Genomic DNA, 15,132 nt, shown 5'->3' on the forward strand with positions numbered 1-15,132 from the left:
CATTTTGGTGATCTGTGTCTTTTAAACTTGATTTAACCTTTATAATAACCTTGAAAGTAAGAATTAGGCTTATTTTATTTTGAGACTTAAAAGACTGAGTGATAGTATTCCAAGATCAAGTATCTGGAAAATGGCCAGTCTGTGGAGTGCTAACATCTGTGCTGCTTCCACCAGGCCACACTGCCTCTAGCAGACATACGGCTTCTTGAAGGAAAAGGTGACTCCTCCCTGCACCACCAAGGCTGCCACCAAAAACAACCTTCTTTTGTGGGTGTCCTAGTTCAAGTTTTTTTTTTTTTTTTTTTTCCTCAATGACTTGTGCCTCCTGGGAGTTCCAAATGCTGGCAACAGGGAAGCTAACAAAACCCAAACCTGCTTCTGCCCAAAGACCAGAGTTCTCCTCACTTGAAAGCCCCCTTGAGAATTGCTGCCTTAGGAGCCCCAGCCTCCTGGGAAAGCCCCCAATGATAAGGGCTGTACTTAATTCAGATGGACACGTTTTTCTCCCTTGCCTGCCAAAGAAAGGAAAAACAAAATGCCAAAGGACCAAGATGTGGTTTGCAATGAACCACACTTGTTTTGATATTTACTGCTGACAACCAGTGACCAAGACCTCTGCTAAATAAGAGGAGCTCAGATGTGTTGACTTCCCAAATGTTGTTTACTCACACAGAAATGAAACAGCTGCTCCCCCAACAGGAGGAACCCATCCAAGATCAAACTTACTGGCTCTGTGGGTTTCACATAAAATGAAAAATTAGGCTGGGCACAGTGGCTCACGCCTGTAATCCTAGCACTTGGGGACGCCAAGGTAGGTGGATCACTAGGTCAAGTGGCCAACAGGGTGAAGCCCCGTCTGTATTAAAAATACAAAAATTAGCTGGGCATGGTGGTGCACGCCTGTAGTCCCAGCTACCCGGGAGGCTGAGGCAGGAGAATTGCTTGAACCTGGGAGGCAGAGGTTGCAGTGAGCTGAGATCATGCCACTGCACTCCAGCCTGGTGACACAGCAAGACTTCGTCTCTAAATAAATAAATAAATAAGTAAATAAAATGAAGAATTAAGCTTTTCACTTATCTGGTCAATGTGTCTTTTATCAGGTGTGGTGACCTGCTGCCTCAGTCTGTTAAGGCTGCTATAATAAAATACCTTACAGTGAGTAATTTATAAACAGAAAATTGTTGCTTACAGTTCTAGAGGCTGGGAAGTCCAAGATCAAGGCACCAGCAGATTTGGTGTCTCATGAAAGGCCCTTCCTTATAGATGACACCTTCTAGCTATATCCTCACGGCAGAAGGGACAAACAAGCTCCTTAAGGCCTCTTTTTATAGGGTCACTAATCGGTCCTCATGATCTAATCACCTCCTAAAGGCCCCATCTCTTAGTAATATTGCACTGGAGATTACATTTCAACATATGAATTTTGGGGTAACACAAACACATCATAGCACTTGCCTAAAAAAATTATTATGTAACATAATGCCAACAGGCTTTTTTGTACTTGAGGTATGCACGACAGATCTCCCTTCATTACAAAATTGTACACATTAAATTGATAAAATAGAAAAGAACTGAGCTATCATTCTTCCCATTTTGGTATGATTTCTTTTGGTTTTGTTTGGTTGGTTGGTTATAAAAACAACATTGCAGTTTGGAAATTCTTCCTTTTCATCAGCTTGAGGAAAATCTTCCAAAAGTCAGTGCTGATTGAGCTGAAACCTTTTCTAATCCTAAATATATCCCTTGGTTGTGATAAATTATTTCATGAATCATTACCAAGGAATTTTGATAGATAAAATTGTGAGTAATCAAACTAAAACAGTTCTTTGGCTTCAGATAAAATGTTTGCTATATATAAAGTTTACTTTATAATCAAAGTTTTTATATTAACAAGAGTTGCACCCAAGAATTTGGGGAGAGTATATATCCATATGCATGTGTGTATTCACTTATGTGCATATATACGTATATACATAAATAAATATATATATATACAAAACCCTGAAAATAATCAATAAAACATGAATCAAGAACAGTCCCAGAGCTTGGAAAACAAACATATATCAGTCAGTCATTATTTTTAATATTGAAAATATGAGTACTTAAAAATAGATAGGATTTAATGGCCAAATGTAATAGCTTTATTTTGGAGAAAATACATTTATTTTATTGAAGATAGTATGCTAAAGGTATGAGGCACCCAAAGTTTTGGGAAGAATAAAACTTTAGATATATAAAGATATAAAAATTCTCAGATGAGAGTGAGATTAACCCAGAAGCTGGCTTTTGAGTTGGACCATAAAAGATGAGTTGGAAAAGAAGTGAAGGATGAAGAAGCTAAGTAAACGGATGTTCTCACGTGCTTGCTACCTGGCTCATCATTCATTCCACAGAATTCACTGAGAACCCACCAAGGGTCAGGCATTGGCCCAGATGCTAGATAAGAGCCCACAATCCTGAATAAACATGGATAGTGTTTTCCAATGTTATGTTCATTGGTTAGTTTACCAGTCAACATAGCTGTTTTCTACTTAGATATTCACAAATAAGTTTTAAATAATTTTAAAGATGGTCTTAAGTTGTCAGCTTTACAGAGTTTGTAGCAACACTTTCATGTTGGATGGAGGTGGAGGAGATGAAGTTGGAACAGGTTCACCTCATTAGTTTGCCATTTCTTTCACTCAGTTCAGCAGTCAAGTCAAAAAGCATTTCTTGACTGTCTATTGCAAGCCAGGCTGTGCTAGGTTTTAGAGGTATGAAGTTGAGTAAAAAACAATTCATGCTCTCAAAATGTTCCCAAATGAGTGTCAGATACCTATACAGATCATTAAAAAACAACATGCAATATTAAAAACATGTGCACAGCATTATGGAAGCTCAAACGAAGATACCTAACCCAACTTGGGGGGGCAGGCGGCACTGTGTGTATTAGGAGAGGGTGGAAAATAGGAGTTATCTAAAAAAGGCTCCCCAAGGAAATGTCTAGCTGAGTTTTAGAGGCTCAATAGCAGTTAGCATCAGGGATAGGAGGGGTTGACTTCACAGGCATGTGACACAGGTTATTGTGCTCAGAAGGGCCCTTGTGCTCAGAAGGGCTTGGTTGAGTGCTCTGCTCTTGACATCTTGAACTTAATAATTTTCAAAGCCAGGTCCCTGCATTTTTATTTTGCACTGGGCCCTGCAAATAGTGTACCTGCTCCCGAAGATAGGATAAGGATGGGAAGCAGGTAGTGCTTTTGATTATATCTGTCCCAGGGCTTCATAAAGTCATGAACAGGCTATGGGACAAACATAATCAAAACTGTGGCATGGAACTCATGATACAAGTGCCTTTCTTTCATGTTTCTCTGTTCCATCTTAGGCCACATTTTCTCAAGTTGTATTTACCCCCCAACACACATACACTTATTCTTCCTGCTAAGTACAACTAAGATCTCTGGACTTATATATGAAATAAACACAAGATGACTGAAAGATAGAGAGAGAAGGAAGACTGGCTGGAACCCTCAGGAGCAAAAAAACAAGCTAGTGAGTTTCTTGGATTTTCTTTTTGCCTCATAATTATGGCTTGAATTGTGTTCTCCCAAAATTCATATGTTTCTGTCTTAACCCCTAGTGCCTTAGAATGTGACCTTATGTGGAAATAGGGTCACTGCAGATGTATTAGTTACTAAAATGAGGTCATTTTGGAGTAGAGTGGACCCTTAGTCCATTCTGACTGGTGTCCTTATAAGAGGAGGATATTTAGACACAGATGCAACCAGGGAGAACACCATGTGAATGTAAAGGTAAACATCAAGGTGATACTTCCACAAGTCAAGAAGCATCAAAGATCACCAGCCAACCACCAGCAGCTGGGAGAGAGGTCTGGAACAGATTCTACCTCACAGCAATCAAGAGGAACTAATCTACTGACACGTTGACTTTGGACTTCCAGCCTCCAGAACTGCAAGGCAATACATTTCTGTTGTTTGAGCCACCCAATGTGCAGCACTTTGTTACAGCTGCCCTAGGAAACTACTACACTCATACATCCCAGACTTCGAGCTGAACAAGCTGGCAACAGGCACAGACAGAAAAGGCCCCATCAAAAGCCTGCTCTCTCTTGGCAAGGACCGAGAAAGGGGCAGCACAGCCAGACAGAAAACTTTCAGATAAGAACCACTAAAATCCAGCCAACCACCCCAAAAAAAGCTGTTGGCCACACTAACACCCACACCAGCAAAGGCAGAGGGAGAGCCTAGATTTCTGCCCTCTCTTCAAATACATAGCAAAGTGGCATCGCAGAGGGCTGAGTAGGGCAAAAGAACTCTCATCCATGCCAGCAGGTGATGCAATGTACACCTCGGCAGCATCAGTGCAGATTATGTGGGTATCTCATACAAGGCAGGAACAGGCAACTCTACCCCTCACCCCTAGAGTGGGGCAGTGGAGGCCTGGTGGAGAGTCAGGAAATTTACCTGAGCTTAGAGGTAAAAAGGACCCTTCTGCAGAAACTGAAACTGGACCCCTTTCTTACACCTTATGCAAAAATTAACTTAAGATGGATTAAAGACTTAAATGTAAGACCTAAAACCATAAAAGCCCTAGAAGAAAACCTAGGCAATACCATTCAGGACATAGGAATAGGCAAAGATTTCATGACTGAAACACCAAGAGCAATGGCAACAAAAGCCAAAATTCACAAATGGGATCTACTTAAAGAGCTTCTGCACAGCAAAAGAAACTGTCATCAGAGTGAACAGGCAACCTACAGAATGGGAGAAAATTTTTGCAATCTATCCATCTGACGAAGGGCTAATATCCAGAATCTACAAGGAACTTAAACAAATTTACAAGAAAAAAACAAACAACCCCATCAAAAAGTGGGCAAAGGATATGAACAGACACTTCTCAAAAGAAGACATTTATGCATCCAGTAAATATGAAAAAAAGCTCATCATCACTGGTCATTAGAGAAATGCAAATCAAAACCACAATGAGATACCATCTCATGCCAGTTAGAATAGCGATCATTAAAAAGTCAGGAAACAAAAGATGCTGGCGAGGATATGGAGAAACAGGAACACTTTTATCCCATTGGTAGGAGTGTAAATTAGTTCAACCATTGTGGAAGACAGTGTGGCGATTCCTCAAGGATCTAGAACTAGAAATACCATTTGACTTAGCAATCCCATTACTGGGCATAAACCCAAAGGATTAGAAATCATTCTACTATAAAGACACATGCAAACATATGTTTATTGCAGCACTATTCACAATAGCAAAGACTTGGAACCAACCCAAATGTCCATCAATGATAGACTGGATAAAGAAAATGGGGCACATATACACCATGGAATACTATGCAGCCATAAAAAAGGATGAGTTCATGTCCTTTGCAGGGACATGGATGAAGCTGGAAACCATCATTCTCAGCAAACTAACACAGGAACAGAAAACCAAACACTGCAGGTTCTCACTCATAAGTGGGAATTGAACAATGAGAACACATGGAAACAGGGAGGTGAACATCACACACCAGGGCCTGTTAGGGCTAGGGGAGGGATAGCACTAGGAGAAATACCTAATGTAGATGATGGGTTGATAGGTGCAGCAAACCACCACAGCACGTGTATACCTATGTAACAAACCTGCACATTCTGCACATGTATCCCAGAACTTAAAGTAATAAAAAAAAAAAAAAAAAAGAACTAAGGGAGTAGAATACTCATTAGAATTTTTGTTATTTTTTTGTGTTTGGGGGAGCAATAATTTATATCTCATTGTATTATCGAAATCCAGAAAATTGAATAAAATGAAATGAAGATCCTTGAAGAGAATCAATAAAATAAATAAAATGATTAAATCATTTAAAAAAAAGGACCCTTCTGGTTCCAAGCTAAAGCAGTGCTAAGAGGGAAATTAATAGCATTAAATGCATACATTAGAAAAGCGGAAAAGTCTCAAATCATCTAAGTTCCCATCTCAAGAACCTAGGGGATAAAAAAGACCAAAATAAACCCAAAGCAAGCAGAAGGAAGAGATAATAAAAAGCAAAAATCAATAAAATGGAAATCAGAAAAATTGAGAAAATCAATGAAATAAAGAGCTGGCTCTTTGAAAAAAATAAATAAAATCGACAAATCTCTAGCAAGACTGACAAAAAAAGGAAGAAAATACAAATTACCATTATCAGGAATTAAACAGAGGATCTCACTGCAGACTCTGTAAAAAGTAAAAGGATACAGAACTGCTATGAACACAAATATTTATTTGACAACTTAGTTGAAATGGACCAAGTTCTCAAAAAACACAAATTATTACAATTCACTCAATAGGAAACTAGTAAATTTAAATAGCCCTAAACTACTGAGGAAATTGAATTCATAATTTTTAAGTTACCAAAAAAGAAATCTCTAGGTCCAAATGATTTCATCAGAAAATTCTAGCAAAAGTTAAAAAAAAAAAAAAAAAATGAATTTCACAAATCTCTTCTAGGAAATAGGAAAGAAAACATTTCCCAATTCATTTGAAAATAATATTCCCATAATGGCAAAATGAGACAAGGACATAGCAAACTACAAACAAAAAATTCTCATGAATATACATGCAAAAATCCTTAACAAAATATATATATATATACCATGATTAAGTGAGATTTATTCCAGAGATGCAAGGCTGGTTCAAAAGTGAAATAATGTAATCCACCTAAAGACATGAGAAGACTAAAGAAAAAAATTCACATGACTATATGAATTAATGCAGAAAAAGCATTTGACAAAAATTAAACACTCTTTCATGATTTAAAAAAAAAAATTTCAGAAAAATAGGAACAAAAGGGAACTTGATAAAGAATGTTCACAAAAACCTATAGATCACATTTTACTTAATGGTAAAAGGCAGAATGTTTTCCCCTTAAGATTAGGAACAAGGCCTGTAATCCCAGCACTTCGGGAAGCCGAGGTGGGTGGATCACGAGGTCAAGAGATCGAGACCATCCTGGCCAACTTGGTGAAACCTCGTCTCTACTAAAAATACAAAAATTAGCCGGGCACGGTGGTGGGCGCCTGTAATCCCAGCTACTCAGGATGCTGAGGCAGAAGAATTGCTCGAACCCCAGAGGTGGAGGTTGCAGTGAGCCGAGATCATACCACTGCACTCCAGCCTGGCGACAGAGTGAGGCTCCGTCTTTAAAAAAAAAAAAGATCAGGAACAAGGCAAAGATGTCCATTCTCACCCTTCTTATTCAACATAGTGCTGGAAGTTCTAGCCAGTGTGATAAGTGACAAAAAATAAAAGGTACATAAATCAGAAAGGAAGACATAAAACTTTCCCTATTTTCTAGTAAAATGATCGTCTAGTAGAAGGTCCCAAGGAATCTACAAAAAACTTCTAGAACTGATAAGAGAGCCCAGCAAGCTCGCAGGACACAAGATAAACACACAAAAATCAATTGTATATATACCGGCAATAAACACATGGACGTTGAGATTAAAAATCTGATAACATTTACAATCACTAAATTAAATACCTAGGTGTAAATCTAACAAAACACATGCATGATTTGTATGCTGAAAACTGCTAAATGCTGATGAAAGAAATCAAAGACTTTTTAAAATGAAAGACGTACCATCAATTAGAAGACTTGACATAGTAAAGGTCTCAAATATACAAGTGTAGAAATTGATATACAGATTTAATGCAATTCCTCTTAAATGCCAAGACTTTTTGTTACACACAGACAAGGTTATTCTAAATTTTATATAGTAAACAAACTAGAATATCTACAACAATTTTGAAAAACAATAAAGGATTCAGTCTACTCAATTTGAGACAATATATAGGGAAAGCAATGAAGTCTGTGTGATATCAATGAAGAACTCAGAAGTGGACCCACACAAGTATGCCTAACTGATTTTTGACAAATGTACAAAAAGAATTCAATGGAGGAATGATAGGTATTCAATAAACTATGCTGAAGCAATTGGATATCCAAAGGCAAAAATATGAACCTTACGTCTCACACTTTCTATAAAAATTATCATTTTTTAATTGATAAATTATAAAATTAATTATACAAAAATGGGTCATGAACTTAAATGTAAAACTATGAAACTTTAAGGGTGAATACATAGGATAAAAGCTGTGGGACCTAGAGCTAGGCAAAGAGTTCTTAGATGTGACAGAAAAGCACAATCCATGAATGGAAAAATTAAATTGAAAGTCATAAAAACCAAACACTTTTGCTCTGATAAAAGGTCTAGGCTTTGGGTTCCAAGACGGCCGAATAGGAAGAGCTCCTGCCTGCAGCTCCCAGCATGATCAATGCAGAAGACGGGTGATTTCTGCATTTACAACTGAGGTACCTGGTACATCTCACTGGGACTGGTTGGACAGTGGGTGCAGCCCACAGAAGGTGAGCTGAAGCAGGGTGGGGGGTTTCCCTTTCCTAGCCAAGGGAAGCTGTGACAGACTACCTGGAAAATCGGGACACTCCCACCCAAATGCTGTGCTTTTCCCAAGGTCTTAGCAACCAGCAGACAAGATGATTCTCTCCCGTGCCTGACTCAGCGGCTCCCCCTCCCACAGAGCCTTGCTCACTGCTAGCACAGCAGTCTGAGATCGATCTGCAAGATGGCAGCCTGGCTGGGGGAGGGGCATCCACCATGGCTGACGCTTGAGGAGGTAAACAAAGTGGCTGGAAAGCTCGAACTGGGCAGAGCTCACGGAAGCTCAACAAGGCCTACTGCCTCTAGACTCCACCTCTGTGGGCAGGGCATAGCTGAACAAAAGGCAGCAGATGACTTCTGCAGACTTAAATGTCCCTGTCTGACAGCTCTGAAGAGAGCAGTGGTTCTCGGAGCATGGCTTTTGAGCTCTGAGAATGGACAGACTGCCTCCTCAAGTGGGTCCCTGACCCCCGTGTAGCCTAACTGGGAGACGCATCCAAGTAGGGACTGACAGACACCTCATATAGGTGGCTGCCCCCTCTGGGATGAAGTTTCTATATGAAGGATCAGGCAGCAATTTTTGCTGTTCTGCAATACTTGCTGTTCTGCAGCCTCCACTGGTGATACAAAGGCAAACAGAGTCTGGAGCGGACCTCCAGCAAACTCCAACAGACCTGCAGCTGAGAGACCTGACCGTTACAAGGAAAACTAACAAACAGAAAGGACTAGCATCAACATCAACAAAAAGGTCATCCACACCAAATCCCCATCTGTAGGTCACCAACATCAAAGACCAAACGTAGATAAAACCACAAAGATGGGGAGAAATGAGAGCAGAAAAGCTGAAAATTCTAAAAATCAGAGCACCTCTTCTCCTGCAAAGGATTGCAACTCCTCGTCAGTAACGGGACGAAGATGGAGGGAGAATGACTTTAACGAGTTGACAGAAGTAGGCTTCAGAAGGTCGGCAATAACAAACTTCTCCGAGCTAAAAAAGGATGTTCAAACCCATCGCAAGGAAGCTAAAAACCTTGAAAAAAGATTGGATGAATAGCTAACTAGAACAAACAGTGTAGAGAAGACCTTAAATTACCTGATGGAGCTGAAAACCATGGCATGAGAACTTCGTGACGCATGCACAAGCTTCAATAGCTGATGCGATCAAGCGGAAGAAAGGGCATCAATGACTGAAGATCAAATTAATGAAATAAAGCGAGAAGACAAGATAGGAGAAAAAAGAGTGAAAAGAAATGAACAAAGCCTCCAAGAAATATGGGACTATGTGAAAAGACCAAATCTACGTTTGACTGGTGTACCTGAAAGTGATGGGGAGAATGGAACCAAGTTGGAAAACACTCTTCAGGACATGATCTAGGAGAACGTCCCCAATCTAGCAAGAGAGGCCAACATTCAAATTCAGGAAATACAGAGAACACCACAAAGATACTCCTCAAGAAGAGCAACCCCAAGACACATAATTGAGAGATTCACCAAGGTTGAAATGAAGGAAAACATGCTAAGGGCAGCCAGAGAGAAAGGTCAGGTTACCCACAAAGGGAAGCCCATCAGACTAACAGCAGATCTTTCAGCAGAAACTCTACAAGCCAGAAGAGAGTGGGGGCAAATATTCAACATTCTTAAAGAAAAGGATTTTCAACCCAGAATTTCATATCCGGCCAAATAAAGCTTCATAAGTGAAAGCGAAATAAAATTCTTTACAGACAAGCAAATGCTGAGAGATTTTGTCACCACCAGGCCTGCCTAACAAGAGCTCCTGAAGGAAGCACTAAACATGAAAAGAAACAACCAGTACCACCCACTGCAAAAACAGGCCAAATTGAAAAGACCATTGATGCTGTGAAGAAACTGCATCAATTAATGGGCAGAATAACCAGCAAACATCATAATGGCAGGAACAAATTCACACATAACAATATTAGCCTTAAACGTAAATGGGTTAAATGCCCCAATTAAAAGACACAGGCTGGCAAATTGGATAAAGATTCAAGACCCATCAGTGTACTGTATTCAGGAGACCCATCTCATATGCAAAGACACACATGGGCTCAAAATAAAGGGATGGAGGAACATCTACCAAGCAAACGGAAAGCAAAAAAAAGCAAGCGTTGCAATCCTAGTCTCTGATAAAACAGATTTTAAACCAACAAAGATCAAAAGGGACAAAGAAGGCCATTAGATAATGGTAAAGGGATCAATTCAACAAGAAGAGCTAACTATCCTAAGTATATATGCATCCAATACAGGAGCACCCAGATTCATAAAGCAAGTCCTTAGGGACCTACAAAGAGACTTAGACTCCCACACAATAATAATGGGAGACTTTAACACTCCACTGTCAACATTAGACAGATCAATGAGACAGAAGGTTAACAAGGATATTCAGGACCTGAATTCAGCTCTGCAACAAGCAGACCTAATAGACATCTACAGAACTCTCCACCCCAAATCAAAAGAATATATATTCTTCTCAGCACCACATCACACTTATTCTAAAATTGACCACATAATTGGAAGTAAAGCACTCCTCAGCAAATGTAAAAGAACAGAAATCACAACAAACTGTCTCTCAGACCACAGTGCAATCAAATTAGAACTCAGGATTAAGAAACTCACTCAAAACTGCACAACTACATGGAAACTGAACAACTTGCTCCTGAATGACTACTGGGTAAAAAACAAAATGAAGGGAGAAATAAAGATGTTCTTTGAAACCAATGAGAACAAAGACATAACGTACCAGAATCTCTGGGACACATTTAAAGCAGTGTATAGAGGAAAATTTATAGCACTAAATGCCCACAAGAGAAAGCAGGAAAGATCTATAATCAACAACCTATCAACACAATTAAAAGAACTAGAGAAGCAAAAGCAAACAAATTCAAAAGCTAGCAGAAGGCAAGAAATAACTAAGATCAGAACAGAACTGAAGGAGATAGAGATACAAAAAACCCTTCAAAAAATCAATGAATCCAGGAGCTAGTTTTTTGAAAAGATCAACAAAATTGAAAGACTGCTAGCAAGACTAATAAAGAAGAAAAGAGAGAAGAATCAAATAGATGCAATAAAAAATGATAAAGGGGATATCACCACCGATCCCACAGAAATACAAACTACAATCAGAGAATACTATAAACACCTCTATGCAAATAAACTAGAAAATCTAGAAGAAATAAATAAATTCCTCGACAAATACACCCTCCCAAGACTAAACCAGGAAGAAGTTGAATCTCTGAATAGACCAATAACAGGCTCTGAAATTGAGGCAATAATTAATAGCCTACCAACCAAAAAAAGTCCAGGATCAGACACATTCACAGTCGAATTCTATCAGAGGTACAAAGAGGAGCTGGTAGCATTCCTTCTGAAACTATTCCAATCAATAGAAAAAGAGGGAATCCTCCCTAACTCAATTTATGAGGCCAACATCATCCTGACACCAAAGCCTGGCAGAGACACAACAAAAAAAGGGAATTTTAGACCAATAGCCCTGATGAACATCGATGCAAAAATCCTCAATAAAATACTGGCAAACTGAATCCAGCAGCACACCAAAAAGCTTATCCACCATGATCAAATCGGCTTCATCCCTGGGATGCACAGCTGGTTCAACATACACAAATCAGTAAATGTAATCCATGACATAAACAGAACCAAAGACAAAAACCACATGATTATCTCAATAGATGCAGAAAAGGCCTTTGACAAATTCAACAGCCCTTCATGCTAAAAACTCTCAACAAACTTGGTATTGTGGAACATATTTCAAAATAATTAGAGCTATTTATGACAAACCCACAGCCAATATCATACTAAATGGGCAAAAACTGGAAGCACTCCCTTTGAAAACTGGCACAAGACAGGGATGGCCTCTCTCACCACTCCTATTCAACATAGTGTTGGAAGTTCTGGCCATGGCAGTCAGGCAAGAGAAAGAAACAAAGGGTATTCAATTAAGAAATGAGGAAGTCAAATTGTCCCTGTTTGCAGATGACATGATTGTATATTTAGAAAACCCCATCGTCTCAGCCCAAAATCTCCTTCAGCTGATAAACAACTTCAGCAAGTCTCAAGATAGAAAATCAATGTGCAAAAGTCATAAGCATTCCTATACACCAATAACAGACAAACAGAGAGCTAAATCATGAGTGAACTCCCATTCACAATTGCTTCAAAGACAATAAAATACCTAGGAATTCAACTTACAAGGGATGTGAAGGACTTCTTCAAGGAGAACTACAAACCACTGCTCAACAAAACAAAAGAGGACACAAACGGAGGAATATTCCATGCTCATGGATAGGAATAATCAATATCATGAAAATGGCCACACTGCCCAAAGTAATTTATAGATTAAATGCCAACCCCATCAAGCTACCAATTACTTTCTTCACAGAATTGAAAAAAACTACCTTAAAGTTCATATGCAACCAAAAAAGAGCCCGCATTGCCAAGACAATCCTAAGCAAAAAGAACAAAGCTGGAGGCATCACACTACCTGACTTCAAACTATACCACAAGGCTACAGTAACCAAAACAGCATGGTACTGGTAACAAAACAGATATATAGACCAATGGAACAGAACAGAGCCCTCAGAAGTAACACCACACATCTACAACCATCTGATCTTTGACAAACCTGACAAAAACAAGAAATGGGGAAAGGATTCCCTATTTAATAAATGGTGCTGGGAAAACTGGCTAGCCATATGTAGAAAGCTGAAACTGGATCTCTTCCTTACCTTATACAAAAATTAATTCAAGATGGATTAAAGACTTAAATGTTAGAACAAAAACCATAAAAATCCTAGAAGAAAACCTAGGCAATACCATTCAAGACATAGGCATGGGCAAGGACTTCATGACTAAAACACCAAAAGCAATGACATGAAAAGCCAAAATAGAAAAATGGGATCTAATTAAACTAAAGAGCTTCTGCACAGCAAAAGAAACTATCATCAGAGTGAACAGGCAACCAATAGAATGGGGGGAAAATTTTTGCAATCTACCCATCTGACAAAAGGCTAATTTCCAGAATCTACACAAATTTACAAGAAAAAAACAACCCTATCAAAAAGTGGGCAAAGGATATGAACAGACACTTCTCACACTTGATCTTAGCCAAAAGGCCGAGAAGCGATAAAACAGACACTTCTCAAAAGAAGACATCTATGCAGCCAAGAGACACATGAAAAAATGCTCAACATCACTGGTCGTCAGAGAAATGCAAATCAAAACCACAGTGAGATACCATCTCATGCCAGTTAGAATGGCAATCATTAAAAAGTCAGGAAACAACAGATGCTAGCATGGATGTGGAGAAATAGGAATGTTTTTACACTGTTTTTGGGAGTGTAAATTAGTTCAATCATTGTGGAAGACAGTGTGGCGATTCCTCAAGGATCTAGAACTAGAAATACCATTTGACCCAGCAATCCCATTACTGGGTATATACCCAAAGGATTATAAATCATGCTGCTATAAAGACACATGCACACCTACGTTTATTGCACCACTATTCACAATAGCAAAGACTTGGAATCAGCCCAAATGTCCATTAAAGATAAACTGGATAAAGAAAATGTGGCACATATATACCATGGAATACTATGCAGCCACAAAAAAGGATGAGTTCCTGTCCTTTGCAGGGACATGGATGAAGCTGGAAACCATCATTCTCAGCAAACTACCACAAGGACAGAAAACCAAACACTGCATGTTCTCACTCATAGGTGGGAAATGAACAATGAGATCACTTGGACACAGAATGGGGAACATCACACACTGGGGCATGTCGTGGGGTGGGGAGCTGGGGGAGGGATAGCATTAGGAGAAATACCCAATGTAAATGATGAGTTGATGGGTGCAGCAAACCAACATGGCACATGTATACCTATGTATCAAACCTGCACATTGTGCACATGTACCCTAGGATTTAAAGTATAATAAAAAAAAAATACTTTTGCTAGTGGAGCCACAAATAAATTGAACTAGGTAGCTTAAAAAAAAAGTCTGTTAAGAGGGTGAAAAGAAAAGCTACTTGGAGAAATTATTTACAAACCACATATCTGACAGGGGACTAACATCTAGAATGTATAAAGATCTCTCAAAACTGAACAGAAAAAAAACTGAAGGATCCAATTAGAATATGGAGAAAAGATGTGAGATGCATTGCACTGAAGAGAATAGATACATGGCCAGTAAGCTCATGAAAAGGTGTTCAACAGTATTAGCCATTAGGGAAATGCAAATTAAGCCACAGTAAGTTATTACTACACACTTATCAGAGTAGCTAAAAATAAAAAATAGTGACAACCCTAAATACTGGCAAGAACACAGAGAAACTGATCACATTGCTGGTGGAATGCACAGTGGTACCACTCCTCTGGAAAATAGTTGGGCAGTTTCATGCAACTACCATACAACCCAGCATATGAACTCTTCAAAATTTATCCCAGAGAAGTAAATACTTATGTTCACCAAAAAACCTATATGTGAATGCTCAGAGCAGCTTTATTCATAATAGCCAAAAACTAGAACTAGAAATAGCATAGATATCCTTCAACAGGTGAATGGTTAAAAAAAAAAGTACCTCCATACCATGGAATACTACTCAGCAATAGAAAAAACAAAAACCAATTGCTTCATGCAAAACCTGGAGGACTCTGCAGAGCATTATGCT

The 15,132-nt window shown here is 39.1% G+C and overlaps 1 pseudogene; it reads right to left on the reverse strand.

Moving 5' to 3' along the window:
* Positions 1-13,428: 13,428 nt before the first annotated feature.
* Positions 13,429-13,591, reverse strand: LOC129485629 (uncharacterized; annotated as a pseudogene).
* Between the last annotated feature and the right edge of the window lie 1,541 nt (positions 13,592-15,132).

This window comes from Symphalangus syndactylus, chromosome 6, assembly GCF_028878055.3.
Source record: "Symphalangus syndactylus isolate Jambi chromosome 6, NHGRI_mSymSyn1-v2.1_pri, whole genome shotgun sequence".
Classification (NCBI taxonomy): Eukaryota; Metazoa; Chordata; class Mammalia; order Primates; family Hylobatidae; genus Symphalangus; species Symphalangus syndactylus.